A 13,886-nucleotide genomic window follows, 5' to 3' on the forward strand; every position below is an offset into this window, starting at 1 on the left:
CCTTATTCTTCCTTTCTCCTCTCTCTCCTCCACACCCCCACCCTCTACCCTGCCCTGCCCTGGTACTTAAAAGACTGAGACTCAACCTGCCTGGTAAGTGTGGAGTCCTGAGTTCAACTCTTAGTACCAAAAATAATAAACTAATAAGAAAACCAAAGGATGGACTATAATATTTTGTCTATTATCTCAGATAAAATTCTGCTATATTTATGTGATTCTCATTACTATTTAAATCTGTGACTATCCAGGAATTTCTGCACTGATAGCTTTAGTTTCAGTTAGGGTTCCAACTTTTAAGATCATATTACTACCTACCTCCTTCTTGCTCTTTTCTTTCTTAGGATAACTTCCCACCTCTTTGCCTGAAGAATCCTTATTTGTTTTGCAGGTTTGGATTCCACCCTTGCTTCTGAGTCTGAGTTGAAGGCCCCTCCTACATTGCCCCACCACTTACACGTCAGACCGCACTATGGTGGCTGATGTGTCCATCATCTCAGGAGAACATGGTTTTCCTGAGGCGAGGGAGCACTTCTGCCCCTCTTTGGCTGTATCTCTAAATTTTAGGATGGTGACTGGCACATAAAAGTCATGCAATATTTGTAAGATGGATCAAGAGTGAATGAATGCATGCGTGGCTATAATGTGTAATGAGTAGGTCAGAGTTTACTTTTCTTATTACCTCCACTCTGAATCTCGTCCAATTTCTTTATCCATCGAACATGGTAGCATATGTCAGTGTTAAATAAGCATATGCCCTTGATTCATATTCAGAGCAATGCAGAACGTACAGATAGGCAAAGGAAGCCGCAGATTCGCCCTAACAAAGCTTCACAGGACAGCATACAAACACAGATGTATACAACAGGACAAAAAAGGGAGGAGATAACACCACACAGTAACTTTTCATATTTGAATAATAGTTGTTCACAGTAGCCACTCCACTTGATTACATTATATACAAGAAAGAAAATCAGTTTTAAAGTAGTTATTACTGTTTATACACAACATAAGGTTTTGGCATTGCTGGACTAAATCCGGAGCTCAGAAGGTAGTCAATTTCCCTAATGTTCATGTTCCCAATTGAAGCTAGAAGTGGCACAGTGCTGACCCCAGGTGAATAGAAATGTGTCCCCACCTGACTGTGTGGCTAAGGTACCAAATCTTGTGACTATACAAGTTAATATTCCTCATTTTGAAATGACCAACTCATTTGAAGACAGGCTAGGGTATGAAACAATATAACCGTAGTCATTAAAATTAAGAAGCCAAGAAGCTCTTGATTCTTTACTGATTTTCACTTAAGAAATTTCTTTTTCTTTCCTTTTCTCTTTCTAGAGTTTCAATAGGTTTTTGAACATGGTTTAAGTTAAAATAAAAAATCATGTTGAGCAGGCAGTGGCTCCCTGGAAAGGGCCCAGTGGAACATTTTATCCTGATTAAAATATTCTACTTCATTATGGTGGTATTTGTGTGAGTTTAAGCCATTTAATCTTACCTTTAAGATTTGTGCATTTTATTTTATATATTCTATGTCTCAATTTTTTTTTAAAGTATTGAGGAAAAAAAAAAACCCACAGGGTAGTAAGTTCTTTATACTTTGATGAAATTCCTTCCCCCGCTCCCAAATTAGAGTTAAGAATGTCCTCAGTTTGGCTACTGAAATAAATTTATGCTTCAAAAAAATCTTTAAGCTTTCCTTTAAGCCACTGTTTGGTTGATTTTTACATGGTAACAAAAGGGGGGAGGGTACAGATTTCCAGCATCTTCCAGGAGCACCAACGTGTCCCTGAGTGGGGATCTGATAGAACTAAAGAAAGCTGTCCCATCATTTGGAGCAACTTGCTCTTAGCTTGAAAGCTCATCCTACCATTGTCTAGAGGAATTCACACACCAAAAGTAATTGATTCCAGTACAACTCAGGCAGTCTAAAGCGTGGTCATTTAAATACTTTTACTATACTAAGAAAACTCACTATTTCAAATAAAGTTATGATGCTATCTAGCTATTTCTGACAAAGTAAGGCCCTGCAGGGATGGAGGCCGTCTAGCGTCCTGTGCACATCACCGCTTAGGTACACATATTTTCACATCTCTGAAGTCAAGATGACAGCACCTTACACTATCCATGATCGTTAACAGGACATAAGACAAGGGCGCGTGTGCATTAATTTGGTAGGTTTTCTTAACAACTTGATTTCTGGTGAGATCCTAAGATCACAACCATCGAAACTCGCGGAATGGCCAAATGGGTATGAGCAACTCAGAAAAACATTCTGGGAAGTATTAGTGGAGACTATGCCATGACAATTGTCACACTACAAGGATAACTAGAAAAAGAAAAATCATAAGAGGTTCTGGAATGATACAAGTTTCCATTTTTAATCCAGAATGACAATGTATATCTCTGGAATTGAAATCAGATCTTCAAAGTTAGGCCAGGAGAAAGAGGCTGAAATGTTCTTATTTTCCTTAGGACTATTGATTTTAATTTTTAATATCAAAATAAAATATATGATTGCTTTTCCCCTGAAAAATGACCTTTTAAAAACACATTAATAAATGATTTAGAATTATAGAAATATTTGTGCACTCACTCTCAAACAATCAATACAGTTTTACAAATCAAAAGCTCAATTCTTTATCCAAAATATTGACTTTGAAAAACGAAAGTAAAATGTAACAAAAATTTTTGATAATGTCATGTAATTCCTTGGAACAGCCATTTCTAAGCTTGGTAAGAAGGGCTTGGTATTTTTGATAGTTTTGTACAGTTATCTTATTTACTTACATTCAAAAAAGTACGATTTTCCTAATAGGTTCAACATTTTAAGTTACATTTTCAAAAAAGGACAATAAAAAAATAAAAATAAATAAAATAAAATAAAAAAGGAAAAATAAGGAAAGGGACAAAACTATCGTTACTAAATACTATATCCACCACCTTAACAGGCCAGGCCAGCAGATGGGCACCCGCAGGAGCACAGCGGGGTCCAGGGAAGCCTGTCTTTCCATCTGTGTGCACATCATGAAGGGCTACACCAACATTCTGGGCTGGCTCAGGGGTAGCCAGGAGGCCTCCTGAAAGAGCAGGGTCTGCCTTTCAAATTTTATCCTGTAAATTACCTGGCTTCTGACCTTCATCTCCTCAGACGCCAGGCATCTTAATCATTTACATGTAACAAGGCTCAGATACAGAGCTTGTTCTAACCTCCATAAGTGGCCAAAGCCAGGAGGAAGCTGACACTGAGGCTAATGAGGGGCTAGCAGCAGTGATGTCAAAATATTTGACAGCTAAAGGAACTTGTTCACTGACTAACTTAATGAACATCAGGCAGGAGCCTTTACATTGCTGAATGTCTACTCAAGAACCAGGGTCCTGAGCACCTAGTACAACTTTAGAGTTTACAAATCAGTTTCAAAAGATACTTCTCATTTCATCCCCAGATATTGTTCTCTTATTGGTATTTCTCTTAGTTTATGGGTAAGAAATTGAGCCTTGCAGGGGTTAGACAATTTGCCATAGATCACAAGACAAGTGAGTGCTAGAATTTAGAAGTGTGGGTGCCTAACATAACCAGTTTGTCTTCTTCTGTAGTTTCTCTTTTATTCCTAGTGCTAGTTATAAGGACAAGAAATTCCCTAATTTGTTACTCCATGCTACCCAGGCAGAAATCAGAAAATGAAAAGTGACAAAAATTTTGATCAGTACTTCAGCTTCATGTTAGTCAAATCGCTGTTTACAAGTAGTTTCCATTATGTCATTTTTTACCTGTCATATGGAATGGAAATGTTAATGACTAGGAAAAGAAATACATGAATAAACACTTTCAATATTAATTTCATGAGCCTTTGCACTACTTACAACTTTCTGCTGCTGTCAGCATGTTAAGTTATAACACAAAGTATGAACCAAATAGCCAACCTCCTTGATGAAATTTATCTTATGAGTTTAATTTTAGTAAGCAAGGCATGAAATCACTGAATCTTTTCTAGGATTAAAAGTTCACTTATGCTTAGGAGATGAGACCAAAATTCTGGTGCAGAAGAACTGCAACAATTATGTAGCTACTCCACCCTCAAAAAGGTGAAGCAGAACATCTCAGTCAATTAAAACAGGCTATGCATAAGGACTTCTATCCAAACACCAAGCTACCATACACAAGAGGCAAGGGGTGAGTTAGTTTTATAATAGAGAAACTAGTGCAGCCACATGACCAAGGTCAACATCAGCAATCATAAGTCATGTTGATAATATGAACCTTTGATGTAATGTGATAAAAATTCTTTACTTCTGTGGCCTTCCTCCTAAAAGCCTGTAACCTAAATTTAATCAGGAGAAAAATAACAGAAATCCCAGGTGAGGGACATTTTACAAAATATCTGACCATTGCTTCAAACTATCAAGGTGGTAGAAAACAAGTAAAGTCTAAGAAACTATGAGAGCCAAGAGGAGACCGTTTAAACTCAGACACATTAATGTTTCAAAGAGCCTCTGTGAGCAGACAATGATGAAGCCAGCAGTGCTAAACCACAACTTGTCTGGAGTCTGCAGAGGGGACCCTTGGGTAAAACCTACAAGATTTTCATGGAAGCAAGACAAAGAAGGTATTTTGTTTACTAAGGAGAAACAGTGACCTTTCAGTCCCTACTCAGAAGGTTTGGCAACCTCGACTGGGAAAGTTTCTCTGACTGGTTTTGAGGCTTGCTTACAGAGGAAGGCTGAATGCGGAGCCACTCAGCAGACAGGTGCCGAATCAGTCTTTTGATCATGACCAAATGTATCCTGGATGCAATCCTTTAACAAGAAAAGAACATCAGATTAAAAGCTAAGAAAATCTGAATATCTAATGTGATGTGGAATTAGTCAATAACAATGTATGATATTGGTTCATTAACAGCAGCAACATGACCAATGTTAATTTAAGATGGGTATAGTTGAAGGGCCCGGGTGCCAGGTACACTAGAAATCTCTGTGCTGTCTTTGTCATTACTTCTGTAAACATAAAAGTATTCTATGAAATGATTTGAAATATAATTCCTCTATCATTTTGGCATTTCAGCGGTTGATCATGCAATGCAGGAATGTCAGATAACTCAAAGTTTCTACTGAAGCAGTTCTTGCAAATGAAGCTGCAGTATACTGTTTTGTTCTTGTTCTAATTCCATTTTCTGTTCTAAAAGAAGCCTACGGTTGGCACCACTACCACACACACTGTGTCTCCACTCACTTCCCAACCCACAGCCAAGCTCTGCTGCATTACGATCTCAGCTCCATCTCTCATTCATTCTTGGGACCACAGCAGCCAGCTGCCACTCACCAATGATTCAAAGTCCAAATCAGGAGAATCCTTCTCAGTCCTCATCTTTCTCAACCTGATAAAGATTGAAAGTATTGATCAATCACTTCTCTTAAATTCCCAGTTTCCTTGCTACAGTCTCCTTTATTCTCTCCTTGATTTATCTCCTCCTTTGTTCAAATAGCATGATTCCACTCTCCACCATTTTTCAGTTTTTGCCTTTTAAAAACTGATGAACCTGGGCTTACTGGTCCGAAGTTTATTAGAGTAACCTCCTATGATGGTTATTCTAAATTGTCCACTTAACTGGCCTGAGAAATACTTGCACTTCCAGGTATGTCTGGAGAGGTCACAGGGAATGTGACCCTAGGACTTATCTGTTCCCTGGTCCTTTCCTCTGGTTCTTTCCTGATCATTGCTTCCCATATTCCATGAGTTGAACAACTTTTGTCCACCATGTCCTTCTTTTTCTTTTACTAGTGCATGAGTGCAGTACATGATGTTGATGCTCGTCTTTGGGACACACAGTGTGTCTTGGTTCTTGAGTTTTTAGTCCCCTTCCCCTTCCCACCCACCTCCCTCCCTTTGCCTCTAAATTCTTTCCTAATTTTCATTCTTGTCATTGTAATTCTTAGCTCATATTTATGACATATAATGTATATATATATATATATATATATTGTTTTCTTTTTGTGTATTTGGCACAAGGTTGCACTACACAGCTTGGACTTTTAGTGATCCTCCTGTTTTCAGCCTCCCCAGTGCTGGGATTACAGGTGAGTACCAACACACCCAGTCTCATGACCCATTCAGCATGCCTGGGGGTGGGAGGTGGCAGCCCCTATGTTTATATTTTTTGAGGTAATTAGGTTCTCATACATGGTGCATCTTAATTCTACAACTTCCACTTCCTCTCTCCCCTCGTCTTCTGTCTCTTGGGCCCTTTCCCATTTGTAAGAGATCTGTCCCTTTGTTTCATTCTATTTACCCTTTATTATTCTCTTACTCAAATGAAAAATATTTAGTGAGAGATATTTAAGCTTGTGTGATTTACTTCATGCAACATTATGTTTCCCAGGTGTATCCATTTTCCTACAAACATCTCAAATGTGTTTCAAGATGAGTATCCCTTTTGTATCTACTTTTGAGTAGAGTATCCCATGTTGTATGAACTCCCCATTTTATCCACTTATCTGTTGATGGTTATACTGGCTGTTTACAGGATTTAGCTATTAGGAATTGTGCTTCTATGAACAATGCTACGCAAGTATCATTGAGTATTATGGCTTTGCTTCTTTGGGCGAGACACCTAGAAGGGTAGTTGCTGGCTCACATGGAATTTCTAATTTTAGTTCTTTGAGAAATCTCTATGTGGATTTCTATATATGTCTTATTAATTTGTATTCCCATCAATAGTGTAAGAGAATTTCTCTCTCACTACAGCTTTGCCAGCTAGTATGAGGTTTCTGCCTCAGAGCTGGCCAGCTATAGAAGCTATGAGCCAAAAGAAATTCTTCCTCCTCTAAGTTGTGTATGTCAGGTATTTTGAAAGCTAACCAGAAACACCCCTTTAAAGTGAATGTGTAGGACTAGTATGTATCCATCATTCTAGAATAAAAGATTTTCTTTAATTGTTTCAGCAATAACCGTGACTATTTTCTGTGCAGAGGCAGTCACAGGGAGAAGGCGACTCAGTCCTCTAAGGAATTCATGGCCTTCTTCTACAGGAGACAGCAAAGCTGCAAACTTCAGTCATCATCCCTTAATGGTTCACTGAGGGAACCATTTTCCTGACAAAAATCTGCCAGAAAAAGAACAGACCAAGAATTCCAAGAGCAGAAACCACCAGAAAAGCATGAGATGCCATCAGAGGATCTCGGAATGCACAGTAGGGAGGCCAGTACCTCAGCTTCAGCCCAAGCTGACAATCATTTTGCCTTTGCTGCTGGACTGAGGGGAAAATTTGGTGAGCACAAATGTGAATTCAAAGTAACTATAAATCCATTGTTCAGTCTATGGCATCACTATCGTCTACACAGTCATCTGTCTAGAACAGTAAGGACATCTCAGTATCATCCATCAAACTAAAGAAAGAGCCAGTTTTCATCGGTGGTAATCTGTGGATTCAGGAAACATAGTTCATGGATCCACCAGATTCCAGTTCTTTCTCCATTTGATGTATGGAGAATTCACTCACACAGCCCTTTACTTTGAGATTGAATTGACATTTGCCTCTCATGAAACTTTTTGAGCAAGAAACATAAGAACACTACTGGCTAATATGAAACACACAGATTCCATCAGCATATTAAACAAAAGCCGCAGCAATCTTTTTTTTTTTTTTTTTTTTTGGAACTGGGGATTGAACTCAGGCCCTTGCGCTTGCCAGGCAAGTGCTTATTCCACTGAGCCATCTCCCCGGCCCCTGCAGCAATCTTTGTACACTATCTCTGTGATGCTCACAGAAGTCCGTCCCACAAATCCTGCTACTTAGCCCACTCCTTGGATACTGTTACATTTAAAGGGCTGGATATGCCCATTTTATAATATCCTATAATAATGAGATCCAATCTAGGCATTTATTATCTCCTCTAATCCAGGATCTAGAATAAAGAATGCTGAACACTCAGCCATTTTTTCTACCTGCTTTCCTACTTCATTGAGATCTTTCAAAAGCCTCAAATGCATCCTGCCATATTACATTTCTTCAGTATGAATCACGACCCCAGCCAAAACCTTTCTTCTGCTAGTCTTATGTAGTAGTCATTTTCTTAAGTAACTTAAAAGGAAAAAGATACAGCTTGGCTCGTTTCAGAGGTTTGGGCGCATGCTCAGCTGGTTGCATCGCTGTAGACCTAAGTGGGATGCACACAGCAGAAAGGCATGGCAGAGGGAAGCTGATCACCCTCCAGCAGCCACAAAGCAGAGCTCAAGACAGCCAAAGAGGGAGGAACTGGGAACCACATGTAGCCCACCAAATCATACACCCTTCAGTTAGTCCTGCCTCTTTTTTCTTTTTCATTTATTTCTTTTAAAAAAAAATAAATCTTTTATTATTTATTTATTTATTTGGTACAGGGTCTCACTGCTATGCAGCTTTGACTCATAGTGATCTACCTGTCTCAGCCTCCCCAGTGCTGGAATTAAAGGCATGCACCACCATGCCCAGTTTTGGGGCCAGCACATGTGGTGCCACATCATGCAGAAGGAGGGATCAAACTTGAGTCCCTGCACTTGCCAGGAAGGCACTTAGGCCACTGAGCTACCTTCCTAGCCCCAGCCTCACCTATAATTTCCATCACTTCCCAATAATGTCATCAAATTAGGATGTCATTACTTGATTAATCCACAGATGAAGTTAGAACCTTCATGATTCAGTCACTTCCTAAAAAGACCACCAACTGGCAACCAAGCCCTTAGTTCCAGGGGCTCGGTGGACATCAAATTGAAAGTGTGACTCCTTAAGCGTGGCCTTAAGTATGGCAAAGATCTGGGAGTTCTCTTAGTTGCCTTATTTCTGTCCCTGCCACATGTAATCTACCCTCATTCACCACTGTCTTTGCATTAGGCCAGATAGATCCTTGTTACTTCTTATCTAGATTTCACACATTTTCTCCCAGTTTCTTACAGTAAACATGCAATACCCCCTGACTGAAAAAAATGTGCCCAACTTAGCCTTCTAGCTTTTCTAGTTTATCACTGGTTCTACTGGAAGCTTCTTTTACTTTTCAAGACATCTGCCATTTGGTACCTTATGACAATGCTGCTGTGGGTGCCCCATGACTAGATCTTTGTCTTCACTGTTACCCTACGTGCTCTGTGAGGGAGTTCTGTCACACTCCCCATTGCAGCTCCACAGTCTCACCGTGTGCCCAGCACACAGTAGAAATGTTTTTTTTTCCCCACAGAACCTGGGATTGAACTCAGGTCCTTGCACTTGCCAGGCAAGTGCTTATTCTACTGAGCTATCTCCCTGGGCCCCTATAGTAGAAGCTTAATGATAACATCTAATTCTATCCTTTCAGTCTCTCCCACTTCACAACAGTACAATCTCCTTAAAATAAACCATGTTATTCTACAGCCTAAAATTTATTATTTCTCTTCATATTTTTCACTACTTGCCAAATAGTGTTCCATGTAATATGAATCAGAAACAAAAGAAAATGAGGCTTGGGGCTGGTGAGATGGCTCAGTGGTCTAAAGCACCTACTTAGAAGAAGTTTAGCAAAACGCAGGGACTCCGGTTCAATCCCCCAGCACCACATGCCAGCCAGCCCCGCCCCCTGGTGGGCTGAGCTGGCCCCCCCACACACATATAATAAATAAAATTAAAAAAAAAAAAGAAAAGAAAATGAGGCTAGGCTGGTGTGGTGATGCACGCCTGTAAGCCCAGCACTCAGGAGGCCAAGACAGGAGAATCAGAGTGTGAGGTCGGCCTAGGTTACATAGTGAGTTCAATGTCAGCCTGAACTACAGAGACCTGTATCAAAAAAAAAAAAAAAGACAAGACCACTCGGTGACCTTGATGAGTCAGTGCCAAAAGAACAAGCCACTTCCTATCACATCTGAACAAGACACAGTGTCAACACTGTCTCAGCCATGACGGTGGCCAAGGGCCAACATGAGTCTCTGCTTCTTCTTTACCAAGTAGCTTTGGCTTTTTTTCTAGATGAGATTACCATCCCCAATCATAGAATTAATCATATATATATACATATATATATATACACATTTATGTATATATTTACAACATATATATACATATATATACATATATGTATATATAACATTCAATTTTGAGCAAAAGATCCTTATGTGCCCCTTCAAAACACTGAACCCATGCTTGGTTTCTATCAATCCTAGAATAGCCTTTTCCAAAGCAGTCTTCCTGGGATACCCCACTATTTTCCATGGCATGCATTGTGCCTTGCCCCCAGAATCCTCAATCCAATTTGTCCAATCACAAACATGTTCCTGTGGGTCTCTGGATGAAGCACAGTGGCAGTATTTTGCCACATTTGTAATGAAAATACCGAGCACATTTGTGCCATTGCTTACGTGATGAGATGACTTCCAGAAGAGTAAGAGGAAGCCCCTGAGGACCTGACGACCGATACACAGGCTGGAAACAGCCCACACTCGCTCACCAACTAAGCACGGCTGTGTGCTGTTTTCCTGTCTAGTTATGCCATCATGACTTTGGTATTGTTTATTTTTATCACATACTAAATATTTATACTAAGAAAAGAATGCTCTTGGATATTTATGCCTAGCAGAAAGAAATATTGGCTTGTTTGTTTTAAGGGAGAGTTCTAAATGGGTTTCTGAGTAGAAGAAGCTCAAGTGTCAGCTCCCTCACACATGGGAAGAGTGATCGTAGGGGTAGCATTTATAACACGTACTGCGGAATGCAGGCAGTAATTCAGACAGTGGGACAATGCAGATACAGAGTTAATCTGTGGAGACCAGAGCACTCCATTTCTTTCAGAGTTGTTAACATTAGTTACATCAACTTCTCCTTTCTTTGTCTTCTCCCATCTCAATTACTTCTCATGTGTTAATCAGTCTTCCATTCCTGGGACAGAACAACTGATAAACACAACTTATGGGAAAAGAGGTTCAGTTTGGCTCATGGTTTCGAGGATCTGGCCATGCTCAGCTGGCTCCAAGGCAGCAACTTCCTGGCCAAAGCTATGGCAAAGGACATCTGCCCCATGGCAGCAAGGAAACAGAGAGGAGGGGAAGAGCCAGAGAGAGAGGAAAAGGCTAGGCACAGGATAGACCCTTCAAGGTGGGCCCCTAGTGACCTGTTTCCACCTGGTGAGCCTCACTTCCTAACGAGCCCGTTCAGTTATAAATTGATAAATTAGTTAATACTTTGAGGAAGTCAGCACCTTCATCATCTAACTGCCCCCCTAGGCCCCACTTCTGAGCACTGCTGCACTAGGAATCAAGCCCTCAGTACCTGAATCTGAGTCTTTGCAGGACACTTCATATTTAAACACAGGATTTAATGGACAGAATCTTCGTGCAAGTGAGATTTTGTTGAAGTTGTAGAGGGATCAAGTTTCCTTTCTGAGTTCATTCAATACACTGTCGGAAAATCTTAGTTTTCATAAGCTGTAGAATTAAGGATGTTTTTATCTATTTCTATCCAGATCTTCATAAGAGGAAGAAATGTGCTGTTCAAATCTGGCTTTACACATATTCTGAAAAATAAATGGAAACATTCTGAACCAAAGCAGAGTGAAAGTGGCCGTAACTAGACTGTAAACTTCACGAGAAAGGATGATGCTTCCCATGGCTTGCTACCAAGGTGTGGTCCGACGTGCAACAGCCCAGTGCCACCTGACATCGTGTCAGGAACACAGAGCTGCAGGATGGGTCCCAGACCTGCTGCCTCACCTGCACTGACACTTGCTGAGACAAAATACCTGATAACCAAAGTTAAAGGTAGAAGGGTTTATTATAGCTCACAGACTGTGGAGGTTGTGGTTAGTAGCTGGTGGGCTCCCAGGCAGGGTGCTGTGTCACAAGGGCATCTCAGAGGAAAAACAGTGCATGGTGGGCACAGGGCAGCCAAGCAGAAGGCCCCAAGCAGGAAGTGATGGCAGCAGCCCTCTGTCTGTCCCTTATATTCCATCCAGGCTATACGCCCTTCGGGTGGTAGCACTCATACCAGGGTGGGACTTCCCAATATTCACAGCAAAAACCACACTAAAGCAATCTGTGGATTAAATTAGTAATCCCAGACCCTTAATCTCAGCATCACGCACTATAGATCCAGTCACCTCTGGAAGGCCTCACCTTGACTGCATTAGGTTATGGGAGGACATCGAAACACAAAGCCTAACACCTACTGAATGAGAGTCTACATGTGTATGGAATCCTCGACGCCATCTATGCATAATCGAACCTACAGCAGTCTGGTATTAGACCTTACAGCCAAAGAGAGTAACATTATTTTGAAAATTCTTCCATTAGCATATTAATAAATATTTTAGAACTTTATAAATTGGATAATGACAAAAATATTTTTGTGGTACTGAAGATCAAAAGGAAAATATTTTTAACTGAAAATTTAAAGATGTAGTCCGTCATTTGTTCCTTTCTTGTTTGTTTTGTTCTCTAATATATTATTCTCACAAAATTCTACCAACTAAGTTTTTCTCACAAGAACTATCATAGACAAAGTAGCAGGATGAAATAAAAGAATGAAGAAAACATTGTCTTAGTCACATTTGTTATCATGGGAACAAAACACCTGACACCCACAATTTAAAATAGCAGAGGTTTATTTTGGCTCAAGGCTTTAGTCTGTGGTTGGCCAGCTTGAGGAAGGACAGGGATGGCAGAGGACACAGGAGGCAAAGGCTCGCAATCCACAGCAGGCAGGAAGCAGAGGGAGAAGAGAGGAGCCGGGGCGAGAACGCACCCTCCCATGTTATGCTCAGCAGTCTACCTCTAACCAGACCCCACATCCTAACAGTACATTTATTAGTGGACAAATCCAGGGATATGTATAATGCTCTGTGATCCGATCACTTTCCAAACACAGGAGACTTTGGGGACTATCACAGAGCTAAGCTATAAGAATGAAATCTTTCTTTTTCAAATTACTTAGTGGCATGGCTTGATATGAGTATGCTCCTGAAAGGTTCATGTGCTAAAACTTAATCATGGGCTGGCAAGATAGTTCAAGGGACTAAAGTGCCTATTTGGCAAGCACAGGAACCATGGTTTGATCTTCCACATCACATAGCAAGTCTGCCTCAGCCCTGGGGTGCGCTGAGTCAGCCACAGAGTCGGAGCATGGTGGCACATGCCTGTAACCCCAGCGCTGAGGAGGATCACTGTGAGTCTGAGCTGCATAGTGAGATGCTATAACAAACGAATACATTAAAATTTTTTAATTAACAAAAATAAATAAATAAAATGTAACCACCATAGTGAGGCATTAAGAGTGTAGAAATTCAATCTGACCATAATGTTTAGACATGAGACCTTTTGAAAAGAGATTAGAATTAAATAATACCATAAAGCTGGTGCCCCCAAGATTGAATCTTGATGACTTTATTTAAAAAGGGAGAGATCTCTTTCCCACCTTGCAAGCTGTCAGGTGAAAAAATTGAGAAGCCAGACACTAAAGAGAAGAAATCCGAAGCCATGAAGGCTTCTTCCATTGCTACTGGTAAAAAGGGTAAAGTGAAGGCAAAAATGTCTAAGAATGGGCAGCCCCACTGCAGCCAAAATCCTGTCCTGGTTAGAGGAATTAGTAGATACTCCCAATCTGCTATGGATTCCAGAAAGGCTTTGTACAAGAGAAAGTACACAGCTGCTAAATGAAAGGTTGAGAAGAAAACGAAGGAGAAAGTTCTTGCTACAATCACAAAACCAGTCAGTGAGGACAAGAATGGAGGTACCCGGGTGGTTAAACTTCAAAAAATGTCTAGATACTACTCTACTGAAGATGTGCCCCGAAAGCTCTTGAGACAGGGCAAGAAACCCTTCAGTCAGCACGTGCGGAAACTTTGAGCTAGCATCACTCCCGGCACCATCTTGATCATCCTCACCGGGCATCACAGAGGCA

General features: G+C 40.6%; 1 protein-coding gene across 2 annotated transcripts in view; it reads right to left on the bottom strand.

Annotated features, from left to right (window-relative positions):
* The window catches only part of LOC101582876 (transmembrane protein 56), a 109,490-nt gene that overhangs the window by 4,943 nt on the left and 90,661 nt on the right, over positions 1-13,886 (bottom strand). For both annotated transcript variants that reach the window (XR_002822013.1, XR_002822012.1), the window contains exon 9: positions 5,318-5,372. The gene's annotated coding sequence lies outside the window, so the exon portion shown is untranslated. The remainder of the gene's footprint in view (positions 1-5,317; positions 5,373-13,886) is intronic.

Source organism: Octodon degus, unplaced genomic scaffold (assembly GCF_000260255.1).
Source record: "Octodon degus isolate 3935 unplaced genomic scaffold, OctDeg1.0 scaffold00074, whole genome shotgun sequence".
Taxonomy (NCBI): Eukaryota; Metazoa; Chordata; class Mammalia; order Rodentia; family Octodontidae; genus Octodon; species Octodon degus.